This window comes from Saimiri boliviensis, chromosome 19 (assembly GCF_048565385.1).
Source record: "Saimiri boliviensis isolate mSaiBol1 chromosome 19, mSaiBol1.pri, whole genome shotgun sequence".
Classification (NCBI taxonomy): Eukaryota; Metazoa; Chordata; class Mammalia; order Primates; family Cebidae; genus Saimiri; species Saimiri boliviensis.
Window position 1 is genome coordinate 26,853,095 of NC_133467.1, and position 15,706 is coordinate 26,868,800.

At 40.1% G+C, this 15,706-nt stretch overlaps 1 protein-coding gene across 6 annotated transcripts in view; it reads left to right on the forward strand.

Moving 5' to 3' along the window:
- Positions 1–15,706, forward strand: part of RXRG (retinoid X receptor gamma) — a 198,291-nt gene that overhangs the window by 76,359 nt on the left and 106,226 nt on the right. The window contains exon 1 of one of the 6 annotated variants that reach the window (XM_074389870.1): positions 4,006–4,335. The exons of the other annotated variants lie outside the window; for them this stretch is intronic. The gene's annotated coding sequence lies outside the window, so the exon portion shown is untranslated. Of the gene's footprint in view, positions 1–4,005; positions 4,336–15,706 lie in introns of those variants that run through there. 6 annotated transcript variants of the gene reach the window in all.

Genomic DNA, 15,706 nt, shown 5'->3' on the forward strand with positions numbered 1-15,706 from the left:
TCTGGAGTATTTTAACATAATAATCATAGTTACGTTAAATTCCCCTTTAGATAGTTCTGCCATGTGTCACATCTGAGTCTGGTTCTGTTGATTGCTTTTCCTCTGGATGGTGTTTTTGTTTTTCTAGTTTCTTTGTATACATTTTAATTTTGCGATGAATGCCAGGTATCCTGTATAGTTTAGTAGAGGCTGTGCTAAATACAGTCATGTGACATATACAATGTTTTGGTCAATGGCAAACCACAAATACAACAGTGGTTCCATGAATTTATAATATTGTATTTTTACTGTGCTTTGTGCTTATATATGTTTAGATACACAACTTTGTATTACAAACACCTAGAGTCTCAGTACAGTAACATGCTGTACAGATTTGTAACCCAGGAGCCACAGGATATACCATATGGTATAGCTTAGGTATGTAGTAGGCTACATCCATGTTTCTGTAAGTACACTCTGCGATGTTTGCACAACAATGGAATTACCTAAGAGCACACTTTGCAGAATGTATCCACACTGTTAAGTGATATATGACTGTAGTTGTTAGACCTGGAAGTGGGCTCGCTTTTCCTTATCTTGGCATTTAATGTGAGAGATGAGTCAATCCTCTTAAGAGTTGAACCGGTTTAGGATTTTTTTCGTTGATATGGTTACCCTTGCTATAACACAGTTTTCATATTCCTCCATATCTTGTGTTTAGGGTCGGGGCTGGTTTGCCAGAAGATTTTTTTCCAATGTCTGCTCTATACTCAGCCTTTAGATCTTCTCTTTGAATTGTGCCCATGGGGGTCTCTCTCCCTGCTTTTGCATCTCTCTCAGTAGTAGACTTCTATTGTTTGTTCCTAGATTCTTGTTAGCCTGGTGGTAGGGTATGAGGGAAGCATTCTCTGTGGTTCTAAATAAGCCTCAGTTGTAGGAAGTCCTAACCAGAGCAATCAGTCAAGAGAAAGAAATAAAAGGGTTCCAAAAAGGAAAAGAAGTCAAATTACCTCTGTTTGTGACAATATGATTTTATACCTAGAAAACTTCAAGACTCCACCAAGAGGCTCCTAGACTTGATAAACAACTTCAGTAAAGTTTTAGGATACAAAATCAATGTACAAAAATCAGTAGCAGTTTTATACACCAATAACGTTCAAACTCAGAGCCAAATCAAGAATGTAATCCCATTTACAATAGACACACACACACACACACACACACACAAACTGCTGAAAAAAATTAGAGATGATACAAACAAATGGAAAGACCTTTCATGTTCATGGATTGAAATAATTAATATTGTTAAAATGGACATACTGTCTAAAGCAGTCTATATTCAGTGCTATTATTATCAAACTATTTAATTATCGTTTTTCACAGAATTAGAAAAAACTATTTTGAAATTCATATGGAGTCACAAAAGAGCCTGAATAGCCAAAGCAATTCAAATCAAAAAGAACGAAGCCAGAGACATCATATTACCTGACTTCAAGCTGTATTATCAGGCTGCAGTAGCCAAAACAGCATGGCACTGGTTAAAGACAGGCACATAGACCAATGAAATCGAATAGAGAACCCAGAAACAAAGCCATACCTTTACAGCCATCTGATCTTTGACAAGGTTAGCAAAAATAACCAATGGGGAAAGGACTCCCTATTCAATAAATGGTACTGGTATAACCAGCTAGCCATATGTAGAAGGATGAAATTGGAACCCTACCTTTCATCACATACAAAAATTAAATTATAGTTTAAATCTAAGACTTTAAACTATAAAAATCCTAAAGAAAGTCTAGGAAATAACCTTCTGGACATTAGCCTTGACAAGGAATTTATGAGTAACTCCCCAAAAGCAATTGCAAACAAACAAAAAACAAGTGGGACATAATTAAATGAAACAGCTTTTGCATAGCAAAAGAAACTATGAAGGGGGTAAACAGATAACCCACATAATGGGAGAAAATATTTGCAACTGTGTATCCGACAAGGGTCTAATATCCACAATCTACAAGGAACTTAAACAATTCAACAAGCAAAAAACATATAAGCCCATTAAAAAGTAGGCAAAGGACATGAACAGACTTCTCAGAGGACATACAAGCAGCCAACAAACATGGAAAATTCTTCACATCACCAAGCATCAGAGAAATGACAATCAAAACTGCAATGCGATACCATCTCACATAAGTCAAAATAGTGCTTATTAAAAAGCAAAAAAATACAGATGCTGGCAAGGCTGTGGAGAAAAGGGATAGCTTATATACTGTTAGTGAGAATGTAAATTAGTTCAGCCACTGTGAAAAGCAGTTTGAAGATTTTTCAAAGAATTTAAAACAGAACTACCATTTGACCCACCAATCCCATGAGTGGGTATATACCTAAAGGAAAATAAATCGTTTTACAAAAAAGACACATGCACTTGTATATTTAGTGCAGCACTATTCACAATAGCAAAACATGGAAACAACCTAGGTGTCCATCACCAGTGGATTGAATAAAGAAAATGTGGTACATATAGACCATGGAATACTATGCAACCATAAAAAAGAATTAACAACAAGACCAGAAAACCAAATACTGCATGTTCTCACTTATAAGTAGGAGCTTTACATTCGATGCTCATGCACATAAAGATGGCAACAATGCCAGGCATGGTGGCTCACACCTGTAATCTCAGCACCTGGGGAGGCTGAGGCAGGTGGATCATGAGGTCAGGAATTCAAGACCAGCCTGGCCAATATGGTGAAACCCAGTCTCTACTAAAAATACAAAAATTAGCTAGGTGTGGTGGCAAGCACCTGAAATCCCAGCTACTCAGGAGGCTAAGGCAGGAGAATCGCTTGAACCCAGGAGACAAAGGTTGTAGTGAGCCAAGATTGCATGACTGCAATCCAGCCTGGGCACCAGAACAAGATTCCATCTCAAAAAAAAAAAAAAAAAAAAAAAAAGAAAGATGGCAACAATAGACACTGGGGACTACTAAAAGGGGAGAGAAAAAGGGGAACAGGGCTGAAAAACTACCTGTTGGGTGCTGTGCTTACTTCCTGGGTGACAGGAGTATTCATACATCAAACCTCAGCATCACGCAATATGCTCATGTATAACAAACCTACACATGTACCCCCTGTGTCTAAAATCAAATTTGAAATTATTTTAAAAAGGAGTCTCAAGTATAGGCAGACATTGTGTCTCTGAGTCTTAGGGATGGGGCTTTCTCAGTGATCCTCTTTTACCGTTAGCTGTAGGTCTGGGCCCAAAACGTATACTTGCCTTTTCCTGTAGCTGGAGTTTGTCCCCCACCTTTTTCCTTCTCCCAGGTGCAATGGCTTCTTTACTAGTGCCCTAAGAGAGACAGGGATTTTTTGCTTTCCACCAACAGTTTAAGGCTTTTGTCCTGAGGGGAGATATCAGGGAGATATCCAGGTGTGGCTTTATGCATTTCACATGGGGGCAGCTGTTACTTTCCCCCAGGCTTGCAGCACATGGGATGCTATCTGAAGTCTCTTGTCCTGCTCCCAGCCTTTTTTGTGTGTATTCAGGAAGGTCTGTGGGAAAAAGCCTGCAAGAAGGGGAAAATTCTCCTTTGTCTGGATCTCCAGGGGTTTAATAGTCTCTTGCTAACCTAAACTCAGCCCTTAGCAATTTGCTAAAAAATTTCACTGAATTATCCTTAGCTGGGACCAGTGGCCTGGTAATTAAGTTCTTGTGTTTGTCTCTCTTTGGAGATATACACGTTTTCTCAGATTTTGGGTTTGCTGGTTTCCCTTTCAACCTCAGCTCTCTGATAAATTCCATAAAAGTAAATTTGTAGATTGTCCAAAATGTTGGGAGGTGTAAGGGTAGAAGCAATGTTTTTTCCAGTTTATATATTCTAAGTGGGAAACAAATGAATAATTTAAAAAACATTGTTTATTTTTTCAGTTGACAAGAGTTTAGAATACTAATTTTTTTTTTTTTTTTTTTTTTTTTTTTTTTTTTTTTTTTTTTTTAGACAGAGTTTCGCTCTTATTGCCCAGGCTAGAGTGCAGTGGCGCGATCTCGGCTGACTGCAACCTCCGCCTCCTGGGTTCAAGCAAGTCTTCTGCCTCAGCCTCCTGAGTAGCTGGGATTATAGGCATGTGCCACCACACCCAGCTAATTTTGTATTTTTTTTAGTAGAGACGGGGCTTCTCCATGTTGGTCAGGCTGGTCTCAAATTCCTGAGCTCAAGTGATCCGCCCACCTATTCCTGAGCTCAAGGGATCCACCCACCTAGTCCTTCGTAAGTGCTGGGATCACAGGCATGAGCCACTGCGCCCAGCCTAGAATACTATTTCTTATGGTGTCATCTCCAGACCATCTGTAATCAGAATGGTGAGTATATTAAAAATGTTGATTCTCAGGCCACTCTCTAGACATATAAATCTGAAAATCCAAGGGCATTCATATTATGAAGCTCACCAGGTGATTCTTAAACATTTTAAAGTTTAAGAATTGTTGGGTTCAAAATTAGCGGTTTGAAGCTCAGAACGTGATATTCTAAAATATGGTGCTTTGGTGTGCTAAATAATTAGAACTGAAAAAGATTGGCAAGGTCTCAGAAGCAAGGTCTTTCTGACCTGTCTCCCACCTGTCTATCTTTCTGGAAGTGAGTTATAGAATTCCTCTCCCCCAAAGCGGATCACAGAAACTAAAACTTCTCTCCCTAAAGCAAACCGCAAAACCTAAAAAGTTCACTCTCTGATCTCCTTCCTTATGTGACAGATGTTCTGACCTATGCACGGAGGAAAGAGTCTTACATAGAGAGGCCAAGAAGAATCTGGACAGGTCTTGCTGCTCCCTCTTCCAACACCCTGTGTCTATTACTATTAGTTCATACCATTTTGTCCAATCACATTTTTACACAGCTATCCATTTTTCATTGAAATCAGGCATAAAAATTAATATTTTCCCCTGGGTTGTTGGTTCTTCATTTCTTTCTTTTTTCTTTTAAGAGACAGGGTTTTTCCATGTTGCCCAGGCTGGACTCAAACTCCTGGGCACAAGCCATCCTCCCAACTCAGCCTCCTGAGTAGTTGAGACTGCAGGCAGACACCACCATGCCTAGCTCTTAAGTCTTCATTTCTGAAGTCTCCTGTGTTGCATAACATTTTTGGTTTTAAATAAATTTGAAATGCTTGCCTCTTATTAATTTTTATTTTGTTTATAGGAGTGTTGGTTTTAATCCTTGTGATGGGCGATCAAAAAGGCATCACACGTTTTTTTCACCCCTACAGCAGGAAAAATGTATCAGCACTTATGATGTACCAGTGTAGGAAGAGAATTGCTTTCCTCTACTCTTCTAGGTTCTTTGCTGGCCTACAAACTAAATTGACGTAAAACAGATTAAAAAGAGAAAAGCCATTTAAATAATGTATGCATGGGAGTCCCACAAAAATGTGACTTAAAGAAATGGTCAGATGATTGAGGCTTATAACAAACAGCATGCTGAAAATGTGTAAAAATCCTTACACAAAAAAATAAGGATTTGGGGCTTCTGTGGGTGTACAAACAAGTTACAAAAGAATGAGGCGAGTTAATGCATGGTGAACAGATTGTCTTTTTATGAAGTTAAAAGTTTCTCAGGTGATAAAAGTTATCTTGGAGTAGCTCTCTGCCTGGTACACACATCTTTACTAATAAAAATTTCCTTTATAAATGTACATTTCCTTTACAAAAGGGCAACTTTTCAGAGCTACCCTTGTGTCTGCAATTTCTCAAAATAACCTGCTCAAAATGATATGCCAAAAAGGTCTATTTTGGGGTGGTATATTTTGGTCTCCTGCAGTCATATTTTGGGGTGGTGTGTCTTGAGCTTCAACACCTGTCACTTTTTTTTTTTTTTTTTTTTTTTTTTGAGACTGAGTTTTGCTCTTGTTGCCCAGGCTGGAGTGCAATGGCACAGTCTCAACTCACTGAAACCTCCGCATCCCAAGTTGAAGTGATTCTCTGCCTCAGCCTCCTGAGTAGCTGGGATTACAGGCGCTCACCACCATGCCCAGCTAATTTTTTGTGTTTTTAGTAGAGACAGGGTTTCACTGTGTTGGCCAGGCTGGTCTTGAACTCCTGACCTCAGGTGATCTGCCTGCCTCAGTCTCCCAAAGTGCTGGGATTATAGGTGCGAGGTGCCATGCCTGGCCAACACCTGTCACTTTTTACAAAGATTATTTTATTTAAATCTCATAACAAACCTCTGGCATAGGCACATTGTTATTCTCTTTACAGACAATGTAACTGGGTCTCAAAGACGTTAATTAACATGTCCAAGATTACACAGCCTCTATGTGGCAAGACCAGGATTTGAACTCAGGTGTCCTGATTCTAAAACCTGAGGCCTTTTCAAAATTGAGATATAATTCACATAACTTTATCTTTTTAAGGGTACATTCAGTGATTTTTAGTATATTCACAAGGTTGTGTACCCATCACCACCATCTAATTTCACATTTCATATTCATCATCCCAAAAAGAAAACCCCATACCCACTAGCAAGGAGTCACTTCCCTGTTCCTCCCTCTCTGCAGTCTCTGGCAATCACTAATTTACTTTATGTCTCTTTGGATTTGTCTATTCAGGCTATTTCATGTAAATACAGTCATAAAATATCTACATATTATATTTGGCTTCTTTCACTAGTGAAGGTAGAGATCTAAATCACTGTGCTAGAAAATCAGAAATGGGAATTTTATCTGCATAGACCAAAGGTTGAACACCTTTCACCTTGCTTAAGCAGGAGACAGGATAACCATGAAAAGCAAATGTAAGAATTCCATTCAATTTAATAAAGACTTATTGAGTACCTCCCTGAGCAAGGCCTAGGGCTGGATACTCTATCAGAATTACCTGTAGAGTTTGACAAAAATAGATTTCTGAGTTTCACTACTCAGAGATTCTGATTCCATACTGGGCCCCAAGTTCTGTGTCTAACAAGAAACTTCAGGTGATTGCCTATATGACTGGTCACGGACAAGCTGGCATGCACAGCTGGAGGGTAATGTTTCCCAACTTTCAATGTGCATGTGAATCACCAGAGGATCTTGTTAAAATTCAGAATCGAATTCACTAAGTAGGTCTGGGATAGAGCCAGAAAGTCTGCTTTTCTAATAAGCTTCTAGGTGGTGCTGCTTTGCTATTCCGAGGGCCACCTTTTGAGTGGCAAGGCTGTAGGGAATGAAGGTGAAGGATAGGGAAGCCCTGGTTCTTTCTTAAGGAACTTACTGTCAAGTGCAGAGAGACCTGAATATAGCTGACTAGGTCAAGGCAAAGTGGGCTAACTGTCCCAATCAAGACCCAAAGATGGTATAGATAGAGACCTCTCCCCACCCCTCTGCTTCATTCCATGTTCATAAGGAGAGATCCAGGAAAAATGGTGTATGTAGCATTTATTATACTGTTTAGCAAGATGGAAGAATGTATTACATATTTGACACAGTTGGTTACATGTTTCCATCCCAATTAACGTCTTCAGAAAAAAAATCAGAGCTAAAAAGTTACACCCTGGAAATGCAAACATCATATTTGCTTACTCATATGTGGGAAATAAGCTATGAGGACACAAAGGCATAAGTGGGATACATTGGAATTTGGGGACTTGGGGGAAATGGTGGTCAGTGGTGAGAGATGAGACTATAGTTTGGGTGCCGGGTATACACTGCTTGAATGATGGGGGCACCAGAATCTTAGAAATCACCACTAAAGAATTGATTCATGTAGCCAAATGCCACCTGTTCCAAAAAAACTGAAGATTTTAAAAAAGAGGCAAGTTCTAATTTTCCAGAAAACTCACTGATGTGGAAAACTTCATTTCCTGATAATGCTGGGTAAATCTGCGTTTTGTAGGAAGTTTCATATGTTGTCGGTGCTCATGAATTGTTTAGTTTTATTATCCTCATTAACAGGGATAATAGTTGCTTTTTAACAATCATGATCACCATCTGGAGCCTGGAAAACCACAGTTTGAAGCTCAGGTAGAAAGATGAGACTGTCCTGACTGGGTCTTAGCTCATTTCCCCACTGCCAAGTCCTGTGTGCGCCCATGTGCTTGGCTGCCAGGCACGACTAAAACCACACTGACAGATGTGATGTTAGTTTAAGCAAAACAGAACAAAAAGAGTGCAGGGCACAGTGAGTTGGCTGTTTAATCTCATTCTAATTTTAATATATCCACAAAGTAGTTTTCCGTGTGTGTTCCCCTCACAGCCCCAGTGACCCCTAACTTTGCTGTTGGCATTGTGACAAACAGACGATGTGGCTAAGTCACTGCTCCCCTAGCTCTTGAGGTGAATTGGGTTTAAGCATCTTCTCTTTGTGCTTCACAGAGAAGTGTTGCCTTGTTGGGAAAAAGTGGCTAGACAACCAAGCTGCCAGGTAACCATAGCAACCATGCACACCTGCCCCTGTGAGTTCTTTAGGACTCCTCTCCAGACCTTTCCCAGACCTATATTTTCAAGCTCTCCCTGCCTGCAAGAAGGCAGCATCTGAGACCAACTCAGCCCTAACATGCAGGGACAGTTAGGTAGTGCAGATCGGCAGCCTTTTCCTGGTACCTAAACAGTTAGCACTCCATGGGCTAAGGGGAGGAGATGGAAGAACAGGGAGAGTGATGAGGAAAAGCCCATAAGGGAAATAAAAGAGCAGCTTTTGATAGACTCACAGCAGGGGAGGATAAGATGCCTACAATCAAGAATGCACTGGACCTACTCTAAGGAAATGTATCTAGAAATTTGCTGGAGATACAACCAGCAGGTAGATTGGTCAGGATGGTTTTCTAGAGGAGAGTTTTAGCAGGATTCTGGGGGCCAAAAAGAGGGCTTCAGGGACAGGGATGGCAGGGAAGAACACCTCAAGGCAGAACAAGTGGAACAGGGTGTTGGGGGCCTATGGCTGGGTTTGCAGACCAAATCCACCGTTGGAAATACAGCCAATGCCAGGGAGTAAGACAGAGAAATCAGGCTTCCCTAGGTGCTGCTTTCCTTGAACCTCCAGTCTTTCTGTCTGCTGCTCTCCAACTCACCCTTCACAGCAGCCTCTTCCTTGCATGTAGCTTCCAAAATGTCAGTGCCATTCCATCAATTGGTATTAATTTGAAAGAAACTGAGACAAAGGTTGACTGCATTGATGCTTAAGACATTGTTAGGGGTCAGCCAAATCAACTCCTATGGTTTCTTGACAATTTCTCTGATCCCATGTAAATATTGTGAATGTTTACATGAAAGAATGTCGGAGGAAGTGCATTCTAGCTGCCCCTCACTTCACCTCCCCATCATCTCCTACAAACAGGTGTATCATTGAAGATGGTGAGGACTACTGAATCTTAACTATAAGGGATGTTTCCCCATAGAGGGATGAATAGTGGTGTTACTTAGTCCACCCCACTTTTTTTGCAACAAGGTGGGGGTAATATTTTACGTTAAAAAATAAAAATATTCTACTTGAGCACTTTCAGAAGCTTTTTAGCCATTGCTCTGTATTTCTTATATCTATATTTGAACAGGTCCAGGTTAAGAGTTAGATTTTCTATGATGTCTAAAAAGAATGTGAAATAATGACTTAAGCTCCATAGCATTCTAAGACTGGTTATTTTCTCTTTTTGACTTTTTAAAAAATGCTATTTTAAGTAGCTCACCTACTGTGTTAGTCAATTAGTGCTTCTATGACGAAGTATCTGAGACTTAGGTACCTAATTTATAAAGAACAGAAATGCTCAGTGTCTGGTGAGGGCCTGGTCTCTGCTTCCAAGATGGTGTCTTATTTGCTGTGTCCTCTGGAAGGCTGTTTTCTAGCATTGGAAAGGTGGAAGGGCCAAGAGGGCCTAGCTAGTTCCTTGCAGCCCTTGTATTTTTATTTTTTTTTGTTATGCTTTAAGTTCTGGGGTACATGTGCAGATCGTGCAGGTTTGTTACATAGGTATACATGTGCCATGGTGGTTTGCTGCACCCATCCCCCCGTCATCTACAGTAGGTATTTCTCCTAATGTTGTCCCTCCCCAATCCCCCGACACCCTGCTATCCCTTCCCTAAACCCCCTCCCCCGACAGGCCCTGATATGTGATGTTCCCCTCCCTGTGTCCATGTGTTCTCATTGTTCAACACCCACTTATGAGTGAAAACATGCGGTGTTTGGTTTTCTGTTCTTGTGTCAGTTTTCTGAGAATGATGGTTTCCAGCTTCATCCGTGTCCCTGCAAAGGACAGGAACTCATCCTTTTTTATGGCTGCATAGTAGTCCATGGTGTATATGTGCCACACTTCCTTTATCCAGTCTATTTTTGATGGGCATTTGGGTTGGTTCCAAGTCTTTGCTGTTGTAAACAGTGCTGCAATAAACATATGTGTACGTGTGTCTTTATAATAGAATGCTTTATAATCCTTTGGGTATATATCCAGTAATGGGATTGCTGGGTCAAATGGTATTTCTGTTTCTAGATGAGGAATTGCCACACTGTCTTCCACAATGGTTGAACTAATTTACACTCCCACCAACAGTGTAAAAGTGTTCCTATTTCTCCACATCCTCTGCAGCATCTGTTGTCTCCTGATTTTTTAATGATCGCCATTCTAACTGGCATGAGATGGTATCTCAATGTGGTTTTGATTTGCATTTCTCTAATGATCCATCATGATGAGCTTTTTTTCATATGTTTGTTGGCCCTTGTAGCCCTTTTTTAACATCACTAATCCCACTCATGAGAGCTTTAATCATCTCCTAAAGGCCCCACCTCTTAATACTATCACATTGGAATTTAAGTTACAGCATACGAATTTTGGAGAGAGACATAACATTCAAACCACTGCACCTACCTAGCATATTTCATAGTGCTCTATAGCCAAGCTTACATGATTTGCTGATTGCTGCCAATCTACTACTCTAAGAGATTCATGTCATTTTAAGTTTTAACTTTTCTTAAGACTAGGTTTTCTCAGTGGCAATTCAAATGAGATTGGCCACATCTATGGTTCATAGGTAAGCTACATCTAGGCTGTGAGACTGAGGCATATGGACTAGTTGTGTGGTTTATTTTAGTGGCAAAACCATGTATACACCCCCGTTTCTCTTCAGAATTGCTATAGTTGTCTTCCACACTTAGGAGATGGCAGCTTTGATTACATACTGCCAGAGTCAACTGAATTTAGGTCTCTGACTCTGGCATACTCCAAGACTGCATGCATCAAAGAGTATTTGGTTATATATGTCTTAACAGCATGGTTTTATGACAGGAGTGAAACCCACATTAGTAAATTACTATACTTTTTTTTAATGGACCCCAAACTGCTGGACTGTTTAGGGTAGAAACATGGAGTCAGATTTATACTATTTGTTATTTAGAGGATACACACATCATATTAGACCTACCTCATATTGTATTTGGCTCTGATGGGGTGAGATCATGACCCTGTCCTCTGAAGCTGGGAGGTGACTGTGATACTTTCTCATGGACTCTACATAGTAACTCTTCATTATTTACTGGGTGATACTGGACACTGAATTTAGCATCTCTGGGCCCTGGTTTCCTCAGCTCTTAAATAGGGGGAGAGGAGGTAGAGGGAATTAAATTAGATGATAATTAATATCACTTCCAGCTTTACCTTCCATAGCATTCCTGAGCACTGGGAAAGAGTCATGTTTTAATTATAGAAATGCCCATGAGCACTTTCAGTCATAAGCTTTAGTTCCATCCTCTGTGGCTGTGGATAAAAGTGATCCCTTCTGTGGTAGGGGCTGTGGGCACACATCCAGTTGCCTACTTGGAATATGCAAGGCCATGAAGTACCCAGGACACAGCATAAGAGGCAGAAAGGAATCTCCCTGGAAGCAGGGGTAATCTGTATCTGATAGGGTTAAGTGTAGCTATAAATAAGGAAAAACCTAAAATAACTGTCTTAAAGCTGTGATTCTTCAAGTACGATTCCCTTCCCAGTGGCATTAGCCTGACTTGGGAGCTCATTTGAGATATAAAATTCCAGGCCTCACAGAATTATATAATGGACTTTGGAGACCTGAGGGGAAGGGTTGGAGGGGAATGAGGGATAAAAACCACACATTGGGTACAGTGTGCGCTGCTCAGTTGATGGGTGCACCAAAATCTCATAAATCACCACTAAACAACTTATCCGTGTAACCAAAATCACCTGTTCCCCCAAAAACTATTTAAATGAAATAAATTTAAAAAGTAAAATATCAGGCCTCCCCATCATACCCAATGAATTGGAAATTGGAGCCTAGCAATCTGTGTTTTAAGAAGTCTTCCCAGTGATTCTGATGCACACTCAAGTTTGAAAACCACTGTCGTAAACACACAAAGATTATTCTGTCATGGTAAAAGAGCCCTAGAATAAAGCAATCTTGGGTTGACTGAATGTCACCAGGAAACCAAACCACCCAAATCTGCTTTATCAGACTCAGATCTGAATCACTGTGACTTTCTCCCTCAAATAAAATCTACTCTCAAAGCAAGACGCTGATTAGCTGTTGAGGATATTTAAGATAATTTGGTTCACCTATTTAAAATAATTCTCAAAGATGAATTCTAAAAATATTTTGAGCAACAACACCATTATTGGGCTAAATGCTTCCTAAGAGGATATACCACTCACGTAGATAGATTGTCGTTGGTGTATTTCTTTGAAAATAAACCTCATTAATTCATGGTTATGTATCTTAACAATGCAATAGGATTATAAGGCCATATCTTATGATCCTTTTGTATCTCCCTCGTAACATGCTACTGATCACTGAGTAAGCTTTCAATAAATTTCGAATTAAACTGATGACTGTTATAGAGACCTGGGCAAGACACAGATTGGGCAAGATAAAATCAAGAATCAAACTCTTTTTCTGGATAACCAAATCAGTGCAGACAGCAACTCAAAATGCTTCATACTTTTAAACATTTGGTTCTCAATAAGAGATATATATTTTTCAATATAGTTTGGGCTGTATTGATTTGAACAGTGAACTGGGAGCTGAGAACCAAATTTTACCCTATCTCTGCCTCTAAAATTAGGCAAGTTACGTAATTCACTTTGCATCTCATTTTCCTTTTCTTATGGACAAGGAACTCTTAGAAATACAGGGACAGGATAGGAAGAACTAGTTCTTGAATGTTTTCTTCTCCTGAGGGGATATGTATATGGAGCCTGGCCATAGGAGAGGATGGGTCAGTAGCACAGTTAAGGCACACCAGGTACTCACCCCTGATTCTACACTCCTTCAGATGAAGTCAATTTCTATCAGGTCTGGCATAGTCGTGGACACTTGTAATCTCAGCACTTTGGGAGGCTGAAGTGGGAGAATCATTTGAGGCCAGGAATTCAAGACTAGCTTGGGTAGCATAGCAAGACTTCATCTCTACAAAGTAATAATAATAAGTAAAAAAGAAGAAAAGAAATTACTTTCCATTGGTCTATATAAATCTGTAGCGGGGAGAAGCATTGGGTGAGTCTGAGGACAGCGAATGACACAGTAAATTTTCATCTCTAATTTAAGAAGTCTTAGTAGTTTGAACATTGAAGTAACTTCTTTTAATTTCCACACATAGCTCTGATTTCCGAGAGAATGTCAATGTTTTTGACCAATTTATAATTTCAAAGACTGGAAAAACCGTGCTTATATGCATAGTCCTGTTCTGAGGACCAGACTAAAGAATGCTTGTTTATACCAGGAGAAAGCAAAGCCACATCTAGATCAGATCACCTGCTGCTGGCAGTCAGATCGATTCAACAGCATTGAATGAGTTCCTCCCAGGGACGGTGCAGGTACTCCAGAAGACATGGAGGTGGTGTGGCTGATACTGCGGGTTGTCTACTCAGCATTCATTCTATCTTATTCACAATCAACAGAGCTCCTATATCACTGAGGGCAGCAATGTGCCCACTTAAAAACTACATTTCTTAGATTCCCTTGCACCTGTATGTAGCCTTGTGACTACATTTTGGTCATTGAAATCTACATGCAAACTTTATATGGATCTCCAGGAAGGCTCTTTAAAGTGAGCTGACTCAGCTGAAAGTGTGCCTATTTAGCCCTTCTTCTGTTTATTTTTCCAGCTGCCTGGAATTTGAATGTGGTGTCTGGAGCTTCAGTACTCATTCAGTACTGTAAGTGTGAAAGCCATACACTGAGGGTGGTGGAGTAGAAAGTTAGAAGGAATCTTAGTCTCCATTAATTTTATATCAATCATACATTGCCTTCCCATAGGCCTCTATTATTTTTATTTTTGGAGAGTAACTTTTTTTGGGTTTAAGCCTCATTTATTTTGGGCATTCCATTATATGCTGCTATACCTAATCCCAGTTAATACAGGCGGTCCTTGTTCTTAGGAACCTTTGTGCCTCTGGATACTGGTACATTCCAGGGACATGAGTCCCTACCACAGAGTTTATCATTGTTCAATCAGAGCAATGGAAGATGAAGCTAAAGGCTGAGACAGAATGGCTCAGCAGATATTAGGACCTGAGGCTTCCCTGTCCCAGTGAAAGGGTCACAGAATGTTAGGCCTGGAAGGGATGTCAGTGATGACCTGGTTTAGTTCCTCCCACCCTACCTGCCCCTCTGCATTTCAGATATGAGGAGACCGAAGCCCAGAGATGCTAAATGAAATGTCCAAGGTCACCTAATACGTTGTAGGAGAGTTCTGACTTAGAAACCATGGGAAGGTATTCTTTCCATTAGTAGAGGACTCTTTCCATCAGTAGAGGAGAGTAGCATGGCCTCACCCAATAAGGACCAAACACTAACACGAGGGCTAGCATGTTATAGAAGGTCTGTGTATCAGGCCTGGTTTCCTGGTGTGGTTTTAAACTAACTTTCAAAGTTAGTTCAGATGAAAGCTCTCAAAATGTTTTGGCAATGATTTGTTCATGTATCTTTTATCCTTATTCTATCCTCATTGTTGAGAGGTTATTGCAGTGAGAGCTAAAAAAATTTTGACTGACACACAGAAAGTCATATAAAAGTTTTATAGGATTCAGATTAAAACAGATTTCTGGGAATCAGATCTTTCAAATTAGTCTTCAAGTTAATGAGTATGTGGGGTAGGTTCAGATATATGTATTACCCATGGGAAAAAGGGTGGCTACAAAACAAGGGTATTTTGCAGCAAATATATCAATGAGCCCATCCTCAGAGGACAGATTAGTGGAGTATTAGGAGCTTTAGGGATAGAGGTGGTGGTAGATAAAAGATTATAAGGTAGGCAGAACCAAGAAAATAGAAGGGTATAGGTGACAGGTGTGGCTTTTGCACAAGTTTCCTATAACTCAAGAGTAAGCATTGATCTTAGCATGGAAGATCTAAATTTTATTATTATTTTGGTAATGTCTTTTTACCTAATATTAAATCCTGTTCAGCTGCTCGTAAAATACAACCTGCTAAATAGGGAGCCCACCCAACTTGAATCTATGAATGCATTCTGAACATCATGTTGTAGAAGGACCTTAATTATAGAGAACATCTACAAATATCACTTTGTTTACATGTGGTTAGTGATGGCCTTAAGATACTCTGGGCTATTGAGTGTCTCCTCGACCACCAACAGCCCAGGACCTGCTGAACCCAAGAGGTTTCTTGCTTTTGCTTCTGTTCCAGGACATTTTTCAGTTTGGGGGTCTCTCCTCACCCTGACCAAAAGCCAGAATGGAGAGGTCCTGATGGTAAATATGCAGTATCCCACAGTATTTCATATTTGCAAGTCTTGGAGAATCTTTTGA